General features: G+C 47.6%; 1 protein-coding gene across 3 annotated transcripts in view; it reads right to left on the minus strand.

The window, feature by feature from the left end:
- LOC101847550 (ubiquitin-like protein 7) overlaps positions 1 to 12,833 on the minus strand; it is a 29,504-nt gene that overhangs the window by 14,141 nt on the left and 2,530 nt on the right. The window lies entirely within an intron of this gene.

Consider the following 12,833-nt stretch of genomic DNA (forward strand, 5'->3'; position numbering starts at 1 on the left):
GACATCGGCGATCATGGTTTTCCATTCATTCCTTTGCTCGGATGCTCTAAAAAAAGCCACGTTTCACTGATCTTTCCCTGTTACCCATTTGTTTAAGTTCCCCAAGTGTGTTGTTCTGGGCCTTCTCCTGCCTCGCTTGCCCTTAATTTTGCCAGTGAGAGCTAGATGTTCAAGACCCTTATGTCTAATTAAGTGTCCCAAAAACTGCATCTGTCGTTTCCTGATTGTTTTTAACATTGAGCGTCCCACGTGGGCTTCACCAAGTGCTACCTCATTTGATTTCTTTTCCTTCCACGATACTCTTCTAAGCAGTCTCCTAAGAAACCACATTTCTGTTGCTTCTATTTTATTTTCACTGTCTTTAGTGATTGTCCAGCATTCACAGCAATATGGAAGGGTTGACCAAACATAGCATTTCAAAACTTTCATTTTGGTGTTCATTGAGATTTTCTATTTTTCAGGATTGGGCTCATTTTATTGAAACTAGCCTTAGCCATTGTAATTCTCCGTCTTATTTCTGTGGAACATTTGGCAGCAGATGTTATCATATTTCCTAGATATTTAAACTGTTGGACTTGTTTGATCTTTTCACCTTTGCTAATAAGATTACAACAAGGTTTTGCTTCTTTTTTTTGATATTACCATGCATTCTGTTTTCTTTACATTCACACTAATCTTTTACATTCACTTTCTGTTACAATCAGTATAGCTGGAAGCAACTGAAGGTCCTTTTCTGAGCCTGCTATCAAAACTGTGTCATCTGCATACCTGATGTTATTAATCTTTTCTCCATTTACTTTGAGACCTGGACATTCTTCCCAGTACAAATTCCTGATAATTCTTAGATCTTTTCCATCTATGTCTAGCCTTTCCAGTATTTTAAATAGCTCATCATGTCTAGCTGTATCGAACGCCTTAGAATAATCTATAAAAGCATAAATACAGATCTTTCTGTAATATATCTTTCCATTAACATTGTTGCCTTGAATGAGTGGTATAGCCATCGCGTAAATATACATATCTGTGGTCCGATTCAGTCGGGCGAGGTTCGCGTATTTAAAGTACGTCGATGGTCCCGAAGATGTTAAGCGATTTTTAAAAAAAACTGTGTAGTGTAAGTACGTGGGTAGAGATTATAAACTTCTTGTACGGAATAAAAATAATTATTGCAATGTTACATAGTAAAAGTTATTGTAACCCCGACTTCCAGTTACCTCCATTCAGTTTCGGTTTGACTTTGCCACTTTGGAGAGTGAAACTAAATTACACTCTGGACGACAACAAAACATAACAAAACTCAGGGGTAAGATCTACCTATAGAATGCGGAACCAAACGGATCGACAAAAAGCGCTGTGCATTCCACCGATATACAAAATGCGCAACAATCAATGGATAGTTGTGCGTTTCCTCTATCAACCAAATGTGCACCAGGGTGGGAGCTATTCTATAAGGTAGTGTCAATTATCACAGAGTGACGCGGTGGCAATTGACAAAAATTGACTTTTTGTCAATAGCCACCGAGTAAATTGGAGCTCTTTTGCGTAGATCTAGCTTATTGTGCTTGAGTGCTCGGTGTTGTGCGTTCGCCTCTTTGTCCCTCTCTCTCTGTGTGTGTGTGTGTGTGTGTGTGTGTGTGTGTGTGTGTGTGTGTGTGTGTCTTTTCCTGACCCCCCGTCCCCGATTTATGTTCCCCGATATAACGTGAATTTCTGCTTGAGTTTGTGTGCGTTTGTGACCTTCTACTTCTAGAATTGCCTGAGTTGGTTCTACACCTTTCTACACCAAAGTGTAGGCTAAGGCTAGCCTAGATCTAGGCCTACGTCTCATTGAAAACACGCCAAGTTGGTACCGTAGCTCTAGACTAGATGCTCGTCCAATAAAATTAGTTGAGAACAAACTGACCCATTAGACACACATTATGTATAATCAAGGTAGTGTTGTTTTCAGACTTGACACCGCTTCACTCGGTGGCAATTGACAAACGAAGTGTATACAGACCCGGTAACCGGGAACAAAGTCACAAAGTATACAGACCCAGTAGGGGAACTCTTTTGTGATTTCGGGAAGTTTCAGCCCCCAGCCCCGGTAGAAATCTAGTGTGTGTGTGTATGTGTGTGTGCGTGTGGGGGGAGAGGGAGGTGTGTGTGTGAGAGAGAGAGAGAGAGAGAGAGAGAGAGAGAGAGAGAGGGGCTAGCAAAATGTAATGACATGCCCCAGTTGGCAGGAGGGAACGAGAGAAATATAGAGTGTGAAATAGGTGGGGACAAAGGAACACAGAGACAAACAAAGAACGGAGTGTCTACGTACACGGTAACCGGGCGCGTAGCCTCAGGTTCTATGTACACGGTAACCGGGCGCGTAGCCTCAGGATCTACGTACACGGTAACCGGGCACGTAGTCTTAGGGTCTACGTACACGGTAACTGGAAGGTTCAAGAGATAGTTCACTCAGCCAAAAAGAGTGTCACTATTATTCTTTTTCACACAAGTAGGGTAGATTCTAACTCTGTTCGCAAAGTTTGCGCTTTTTCGAAAAGGCGCACTAGAGGGTCAACCGCTCTATAGTCCAGCATGATACCCACTAAATTTCATAAAAGAGCGTCCCGTAAGCCTTTACTTTCGCTTTCGTTACCACCAAGAAATTTGTCAGTAATTGTCTGATAACGCAACAATTATTGTAACCTGCAGGTTCGGCATTACAAATGTGGTGTCGCCTTGAAAGTAAATCAATATATATATCTGTCACTGTGTCGTCTCTTATAGGGGCAACATGAAGAAAAGAAAGTTATACAAGCGTCTTGTCGGGTTCGCAATTATGGCCGGTCAATGAACCCCCTCGCGGTTTTTAGGGGCTCAAAAATCCGTTATCAAGAGGTGTTGGGTGATTGGGGGGGGGGGGGGGGGGGGAATTATTGATTTTTAAAAAAAGACGCACTCAGGGATAGGGGGAGGGCTGAACGCAACACCAATGGACAAAAAAAACTGAAACTGGAAACAAATTAAATATGTTTAATGTTTAGAATTTTGATAACTACTACAGCTCTCTGCTAAGTAAAGTGTGCGTGGGTTCAGGCCTTGTGTGAAAACGGCCTAAGTGTTCGTGTTTCATTGGATTGGTGGCAGTATATTTTAGCTTTCTGTACAAGATTCGCAGATTTTCAGTATCACTGCATTTTACCCTCCCACAGTTTTTACACCTCTCACACTGAATAGGTCTACTTGTGCTATTCTACTGTACTTTGAGTTAGAGCATTAATTTTTGTCTTTCACGTTTATTATAAAGGCCTATATATACATATGATATGAATCATGACAGTCGATATTATGGTTCTAGGCTCAAAGCAAGATTCTTTTTTATATAGTTAATATATACAGGCGAATATGATGAAGGGAAAATATTAATAAGTCGCACAAGACCCTAGGCGCCACCACTTTCTGTATGTAATCAAGATTGTAAATTTGGTGCGTGACTCTTACTTGAAATTATCTCCCAAACTCTCAAATTGGCGTGAAATAACCTTGCTTTGATAAATAGATGGTTTTCATTTCAGCATTATATGGTTCAACAGTATAATAATAATGGGTGTTTCGCGAAAATGAGCTTCTGTGGCGATCACCCGGGAAGTTCCTCCTTTTTTAGAATTCTGAGTTGAGACCCATGTGATTTAAATAAGATGAAATTGGTTTTCAAAATGCTGTGATGTCACACCCTTTGGTGCAGAAAAGCAAGCATTAGACCAAATACTATAGCCTTTGGGTGTTGACCATAGCTAAAGATGTACTTTTCCATGTTTGATTTTGACTGTCTTCTCTAGTTTTAATATGTCCTGGGTCATTCATTTTTTATTTGCTCTTTTAGCTTTCATATTGTTTTATCCATTGTGTATGTTGTGTGATTTGTGTGTGTTTAGAGACAGAGAGAATATCGTTGTGAGGCTATGGAGATTTTTGTTTATACAGTCCGTGCCGGCTGCACGCCGGCTTAAAGCACGTTTCGGACTTAAGCACGCTAAACGGCTCTTACTTAAATTTTGCCGTATAAATTACACGCCTTTAAGCACGGTAACTTCGGCTTCAAGCACGCTTCATTTATAAGACAGTCAATATTTTCATGATGACCCATCAAAGTTCGAACACAGTCTACACCGCAGCAGTGGAGTGTGTCAAGAGAAACACAAAGAACGCAAGTGATGGACACACACTCACACGGGCGGAGAGGAAGACAGATGCACACAGCCGCGCACGCGGACATAGGATCTAGCCTAGGCCTACACACGACCCCCCAAAAAATTATACTAAGAGAGTCGGGGAGACGAGAAAGGGAGGCTGGCTGCGATTGTACCTTTGACCCTCGCTATCCATTAATCCTTATTGTGTATCACGCGCGAGGTGGGGTGAAGGCGGTGGTATGAATGGCACAGCGGGCAGTGTATAGGCCTAGTGTGCTGTATCGTCGTGACTGGCCATCTAAATTAAGTTTTCATTTCCCATTTGACCACAAGCGAACAAAAACTACCATGGCGAGTGTCTAAATAACAGTGCACACTTTTGCGGGACCTCTATAGGCCTATTTACAAACCAAGGGAAATAGCAAGCGAAATTTTCTACTTGAAAACCTCTGGATTATGTCTACTTCGCACTCAAGCACGCTTCGGCTTTAAGCACACTTAAGCTTTCTCCCGACGACCGTGCTTAAAGCCGGCATGGACTGTAGTGTAACTACATGTACAAAGTCATTGTTAAGTCTACTTCTGACAAACTCAACCGATAAAGCTATTCTCATATCGTTTTATCCAATGTGTATGTTGTGTGATTTGTGTGTGTGTAACATGCTAAGTATTAAATATATTTAGAGGCTATTCACACGTGTGGATGCATGGTGTGCGTGTGTGTGTGTCTCCCTCTCTCTCTCCCCCCCCTCTCTCTCTCTGTGTTTATGTATTTTTGTGTGTGATTGTAAGTGTGGTGTGTGTAAAGATAGTATTAATGGGTGGTTGGTAGAGGAATATCATTCGGTAGCTACAAGACCACATGTATGTGCCATCATTCGTATCTGTTCCTTGTGTCCATTATTATTATTTCCCTTATTTGTCAATCGTATTCATCTGCTTTATTTCTGTTCCGTTCCTGTCCCAGTCGTGCATCGTCTGACGTATGTCTTCATTGTGCTTGATTATTAAAAGTCTACGTCAAGTCACAAAGAGTGTTGACATTTATTTATGAAGACATAAGAGATACATCATGACCACCATCCCTTGCCCTGCCCCGGGCTGCGACGTGGAGTGGCCTGCATCTACGCCGACCGAGGTGTTGACACGCCTCATTGACATCCACGCCACCACAGCCCATGCAACACGAGCGAATGCACCGACTGCGGCAGCCAAGGCTGAGAAAGTGCGACGCCCTGTCGTGTCTGCATCCGGAACGAGCGAGGCGTGGTCATACTTCACCCAACGGTGGGCCGACTACAAACAAGCGACTCGCCTCACTGGTGCAGACATCGTCTTCCAGCTTCTCGAGTGCTGCGATGAGTCGCTACGAAAGGATCTCACTAGGACATTCGGCGCCCTAGCCTCCAGCGAAGAGGACACTGTCCTAAAGAACATCAAGAGCCTGGCGGTGCGCCAGGAAAACATCATGGTAGCACGGGTACAGCTACATCAAATGAAGCAAGACCGGGACGAGCCTGTCAGAGCCTTCGCCGCCCGCCTCAGGGGCCAGGCTGGGGTTTGCAACTTCAAGATAAAATGCCCTAGGTGCCCTCCAGATGTCCACGAACCCAGCGTGGACTATAGCGATATGATGATTCGTGACGTCCTCATCCGAGGTCTAATTGATGAGGAGATCCGACTCGACATCTTAGGTGAGTCAAAGCAGGACATGTCCCTCGGGGATGCACTCTGCTACGTGGAGGCGAAGGAGAGTGGCAAGAGGTCAGCCAGTCGCCTCGTTGAAAGCTGCTCCTACACCACGGCAGCGGCCACAAGCTCCTACAAGCGCAGTGAGAAGCTCGGCACACAGGGCAACTTGTTCCACAGTAAGGGCCAAGCGTTCCCCTGCAATTACTGCGGAAAACTGGACCATGGGAATGGTAGACAGGAACGTATGAAGAAGTGTCCGGCATTTGGTAAAAGATGCACCAGGTGTGGCCTATCCAATCATTTCGCCAACCTCTGCCGACAGTCGTCACGGAATCGCAACCCCACCAACGCCCTGGATGACTCTGCTGCCGCCTTTGACAGTCTATGCGGTGCAGATTCCGCCACACCGGTGTCTAATGCGCACTCTGTATCCCTAGACCATCATGTATACAACGAGTTTTGCAGGGCATGGGAGAAGCGAGCATCCGACCCTCAGCCTTTTGTGAATGTCACCATCCAGGCAGTGCCTTCAGACGCCCAATCTCTCGGCTTCCCGCCATCTCTGAGAGGCAGCACCTCTCCCGTCAAGTACCAAGCTATGGCAGACACTGGGTGCCAGTCGTGCCTGGCGGGCGTAGCACTCTTGGCTAGGATGAGCCTCACTCGCCGCCATCTCCTCCCTGTCAACATGAAGATGACAGCTGTGAATCGTGGGGCCATTGACATCATCGGAGCCCTTCCCCTTCGTATTTCTGGTACATCTCCGTCCAACACCAAGCTGGTGACTCACCAGATGGTGTACTTCACCACATCCACTGGTCGGGTGTTCCTAAGCAAGCAAGCCTGTGTGGCTTTGGGAATAATCCCTCCTAGCTTTCCGACCATTGGCGCCACCAGTGCAGCAATCAATTCGAAGGACAAGCCGGCTTGCGGGTGCTCACACCGCCAACCACCTCCGCCACCACCAACCTCCCTCCCGCTTCCTGCCACAGAAGAGAACAGAGAGGGCTTGGAGCAGTGGCTCCTAGATCACTACAGGTCCAGTACCTTCAACGTGTGCGAACATCAACCTCTACCGATGATGTCTGGCCCTCCCATCCACCTCATGGTGGACCCTGACGCCCGTCCCGTGGCCCACCACACCCCCATTCCTGTCCCAGTCCATTGGCAAGACGAGGTCAAAGCCGGCCTAGATCAAGATGTGCGACTGGGGGTCATCGAGCCTGTCCCCGTCGGCACCCCAGTCACCTGGTGCCACACGATGGTGATCTGTCCGAAGAAGTCGGGTAAACCAAGGCGCACGGTTGACCTCCAACCGCTTAACCGACATGCAACGCGGGAGACACACCACACTCAGTCTCCCTTCCACCAGGCCCGCAAAGTGCCACCCCACACGAGGAAATCGGTTTTTGACGCGTGGAATGGCTACCATAGCATCGCTCTTGCTGAAGAGGATAGACATTTGACGACGTTTATCACCCCATGGGGTCGTTATCGCTATCTCGTGGCCCCCCAAGGCTACATATCATCCGGGGATGGATACAGCCGCCGCTTCGATGAGATCGTCGCCGACTTCCCCCACAAAACCAAATGCATTGACGACACCCTTATGTGGTCAAACTCTATTGAGGAAGCCTTTTTTCAGGCCATCAAGTGGCTTGACCTATGTGGCACCAATGGCATCATACTCAACCCATCCAAGTTTCAATTCGCCAAAACTACGGTTGAGTTTGCAGGTTTCGAAATAACTCCCTCCACCGTACGCCCATGTGCCCGCTACCTGGAGGCCATTCGACATTTCCCCACACCTCGGAACATCACCGACGTCAGGAGCTGGTTCGGTCTCATCAATCAGGTATCCTATGCCTTCGCTTCCGCCGAACGCATGCTCCCATTCCGGGAAGCCCTGAAGCCGGGAAAACGCCTCGAATGGACAGAGGAGCTCGACCGTCTGTTTGAATGGTCAAAGGAGGCCATCATCAACGAAATCCACCAAGGGGTTGAAATATTTGACAAGAAGAAACCAACATGCCTAGCCACCGACTGGAGCAAGGATGGCATAGGCTTCTGGCTCTTCCAGAAACATTGTACATGTCTTTCGGAAAAGCCATTTTGCTGCAAAACTGGCTGGAAGATCACCCTGGTCGGTAGTCGATTCACATCAGGAGCCGAGTCCCGCTATGCGCCCATAGAAGGTGAAGCCCTGGCTGTGGTTGATGCACTAGACAAAGCACGCCATTTCACCTTGGGTTGTTCCGACCTGATCGTGGCGGTGGACCACAAACCTCTTTTGAAGACGTTTGGGGACCGGTGTCTCGACGATATCCCCAATCCCCGCCTCAGGAACCTCAAGGAAAAGTCCCTTAGATATCGCTTCCGCATCGTCCACATCCCCGGTCTACGCCATGCTGCAGCCGATGCCGTCTCCCGCAGACCAGTGGGCAGCCGTAACACTCTCAGACTCCCTGATGATGCCGCTCCCATTCTGCTCCTTGATGACCCTCCCGTGACACCTGAACTGCCACACGACTTTCTTTCTGCCATCCGCACCCAGGAACTGGATGACACCAACCAGGTATGCTCCAAACCTGACCTCGCTCCAACCGAGGTGATCAAGTCAGTGACTTGGGACGAGATTCGACTTGCAACATCCAGCGACTCTACAATGACTGCTTTGAGTAACACTATTGAGGATGGGTTCCTTGAAGACAGGGCTTCTCTGTCCCCTGATCTTCGCCCATACCATCAATTCCGGGAGTTCCTCACGACATTTGATGGTGTCATCCTGTACCACGACCGGGTAGTCATCCCCCCGTCGCTCCGTGAGCGAGTCCTCCAGTCCTTACACTCTGCTCACCAGGGTGTGTCCCAAATGTGCTCTCGAGCTGAGGCCTCGTTTTTTTTGGCCCGGCATGACCCCGGCCATCACCGAAGTGCGGGCCCGCTGTCAGTCATGCAACCGCATGGCACCTTCCCAGCCGAGTGCACCTCCCACCCCTCCAATAGCACCAGCATACCCGTTCCAATGTATTGCGGCGGATTATTTTCATCATCGAGGCCACAGCTACCTAGTTGCAGTCGACAGGTACAGTAACTGGCCTATCGTTGAAGAAGCCTCCCATGGATCTGCCGGCCTCGTTGCCGCGTTGCGTCGCATCTTCGTCACGTATGGCATCAGTGATGAACTGACATCGGACGGAGGCCCAGAGTTCACGTCCCTGGCAACCTCAACCTTCCTTCGCAACTGGGGTGTCCACCACAGGGTCTCTTCAGTCGCCTTTCCCCACTCTAATTGTCGCGCTGAAGTTGGAGTAAAGACAGTGAAACGGTTGATCACTGACAACACGGGTGCACAAGGATCTTTAAACACTGACAAGTTCCAGCGCGCAATGCTGCAATACAGGAACACTCCTGATCGTGACACCCACCTATCCCCAGCGATGTGTATCTTTGGACGTCCAATACGGGACTTCATCCCCATCCACCCAGGGAAGTATCAGCCTCACAGTACCTGGCGTGAAACCCTTCTGTTGCGAGAGGAGGCACTGAGGAACCGGCACATGCGCACCGCTGAGCGCCTCTCTGAGCACACTCGCATCTTACCTCCACTCGTCGTCGGTGACTGTGTGCGCATACAGAACCAAACGGGAACCCACCCGACCAAATGGGACAAGACGGGCATTGTAGTCGAAGTACGTCAATTTGACCAGTACGTCGTTCGAGTGGATGGCTCTGGCCGCGTCACTCTTCGGAACAGAAAGTTCCTCCGCAACTACATGCCAGTGGTCCCACGCTCACCACTGACAATGATCCCGGGTGGCACCTCACCACCACAGCCGGTGCCTCAGAATGTTCACAACCCCGGGCATGCCAAGCCCAGCGTGACCTCGCCGCCCTCTCCTTGCCCGGATCTACCACAACCAGCTGGCGTTCCGGACCCCCCAGCACACGATCCATCGATGCCTACTGTCCCCGAATCCAGGCAAGAACTAGCACCTGATCCACGCCCTGCTGTCGAGACGGTGGTTCCACAACCTCAGGCTCAAGCCACCCCGCGTGCTCTACGTTCGCTCCAGCCGCACAACGCCCCTGGCATACAAGAGCAAGATGCTCCCATAGGCGTGAGCACGCCTCCAGGCGGCCCTCGGCGATCGGCGAGACTGTTGGCCAGACAGAGCCCCAAGCCAATTGACTCTAAATCTTATTCTGATTCAGATCATTGATCAATCATTTGTTCCTTGTTGTATCACCATCATTTCTTGACATTTCATCAGTCTTTTCTGTTCTACTCCAAAGACTTGGGGGGGGCGTAGAGGAATATCATTCGGTAGCTACAAGACCACATGTATGTGCCATCATTCGTATCTGTTCCTTGTGTCCATTATTATTATTTCCCTTATTTGTCAATCGTATTCATCTGCTTTATTTCTGTTCCGTTTCTGTCCCAGTCGTGCATCGTCTGACGTATGTCTTCATTGTGCTTGATTATTAAAAGTCTACGTCAAGTCACAAAGAGTGTTGACATTTATTTAGTTGGTGGGTGCTCTGGTGTGGTCTGCTCCTTCTCTCCTATTCAACATCTATCATCCTTATCTTTCTCTCCCTTCTTTTTGTGTTTGTTTCTCTTGTAACACATCTAATCTTCGGCACTTATATAAATTTTTTGTTGTTGCAAGTGCTAACTCTTTGGAAAACAAAAGATAGTTTTAGGTATGAACAGGGCGCTTTGGCTGCAAGCGTAAGTGTATGCGTGGTACCGAAGCTCGATCTACTTTCGCTTTCTTTACCACCCAGAAATTTGCCGGTAGCAGTCTGATTAACACATCATTTGTAACATACGGGTTGTGCATTATAAACGCTGTGTAGCCAGGAAAATAAATCATTGTCCTGTGCTTTCACTTGCGTAAAACAAATAAAGTTATACAAGCGTCTTGTCGGGCTCGACATCGTGACCGGTCAGTGAACCTGTACTTTCGCATCACATTGTGAGTACCAGTGATCGTTGGGGTCACCAAAGTTCATTCAACGTGCGCGCTGCGCGAAGTATAGGGCTCCGGAATAGGGGGATTATTGTTTTTAAAAGGTACAGTCGGGGGGAGGGGTGGGGTTGAAGGCAACATCGAATGAAAAAAACTGAACTTGGAAGCAAATTTTAGTATTTAGAATTTTGATTATTACTAGAGCTTCCTGCTATGGAAAAGTGTGCATTGGTGCAAGCCCTGTACGGAATTGGGATCCGTCATACTCATACCTAGTAAGCCACGTTTTTTAACCAAAAGGTCCGCGTTTCATTGGATGGGTGATAGTCAAGGATCCCCTGGTTTCATTGTCCTTTGTTTTAAGAGAGGTATGACCTCATCAAGAGCATACGTTTTTAATTCTCTCTCTCTCTGTTTTCTGAGTCTCGTTCTCCCTCTCTCTCGTGATAGTATTACATGTTTTGTAAACATCTATTTTTAGCTTTCTGTTCCAGATTCGCAGATTTTCAGTGTCACTTCATTTTGCTCTCCCTTAGGAAAGATGACAGATGATAGATTGGGGTCATTTTTTGATTTACATTCCGCTCACAACACACAAAAAGCGGAGTGAAAAAGGAAAAAGGTCAAGGTCATTAAGGGAGCGAAGCATTTACCGTGCACCTAGCTCAAGCCCCCTCCCCCGAAACAAAACATCCAGTTACCGTGTTCGTAGATAATGAGAGGCGCCCGATTGCCGGTTACCGTGTACGTAGATATTGAGGCTATGTGCCCGGTTAGTTGTGTGTGACATTGAGACTACATGGTGAAAAAAAGGAAAAAAGTCAACGTCATGAAGGGAGCGAAGCAGTTAGAGTTACCGTGCGTGCACCTAGCTCAAGACCCCTTCCGCATCCCCTCCCCCCACCCCCCGAAACTAAGTACATGTACATGGTAACTGTGTATGTATGCGACATTGAGACTACACGGTGAAAAAGGAAAAATTAATGTCAACGTCAAGAAGGGAGCAAAGCAGTTACCGTGTACCCAGCTGAAGCCCCCCCCCCCACGAAACTAAATACTTGCATACCGTGTTTGTAGATAATGAGAGGCGCCCAGTTGCCGGTTAACGTGTACGTAGATATTGAGGCTACGTGCCCGGTTACCGTGTACGTGACATTGAGACTACATGCCCGGTTGCCGGTTACTGTGTACGTAGACACTGAGGCTACCGTACGTGCCCGGTTACCGTGTACGTAGACCCTGAGGCTACGTGCCCGGTTACCGTGTACGTAGACACTCCGTGCAAAGAAAAAGAGAAGGCGAGCGATACAGAGAAAAAGAGAGAGAGAGAGAGAGAGAGAAATAGAGAGGGTGACTGCTCGATTGAAATTATGACATTGTTCTTTTCTTTAAATTGCGTCTTGCGATTCCTCCAACTCCAAAATGGAGGAAAAACAATCGTTCATCGAAAAGACATCCGCAATCTTCATTTAGATCTAGATCTAGATAAGATCTAGGCTAGCCGCGCAACTAGATCAAAGATTTATGTCTGTCTGCCTAGATCTAGATCTAGACCTCGGCCACAATCTAGAAGAACCTAGGTCTACCCTGAGCCAAGAGGGTGCAGAAACTCTCCGAAATCACAAAAGAGTTCCCCTACTGGGTCTGTATACTTTGCGACTTTGTTCCCGGTTACTGGGTCTGTATACACTCCCTTTCATAAACCAAGCAGTCGAAGTATGGTATGCATGCATATTCAACGTCAACGACGAGTATTGACAGGAGGAGTTTGTGTTCAGTGAGACTGAGACCACCACTGACTACTCGCCTGTCACTGTCAATGATGACTGTCTTGAGAAGAAAGACATTTTAGAAATTGAGCAGTAGTAGAGGAAAAACGGTGCTTTTACGGTAGTTCCCACCCCCCTTATTTCAGCCTGACCTACTTCTAGATCTAGATCTACGTTTGATTCGCGGTGAGCTAAGATATCAAACCTAACAACAGCAAAACATT

This window comes from Aplysia californica, unplaced genomic scaffold (assembly GCF_000002075.1).
Source record: "Aplysia californica isolate F4 #8 unplaced genomic scaffold, AplCal3.0 scaffold00020, whole genome shotgun sequence".
In the NCBI taxonomy this organism is placed as follows: domain Eukaryota; kingdom Metazoa; phylum Mollusca; class Gastropoda; order Aplysiida; family Aplysiidae; genus Aplysia; species Aplysia californica.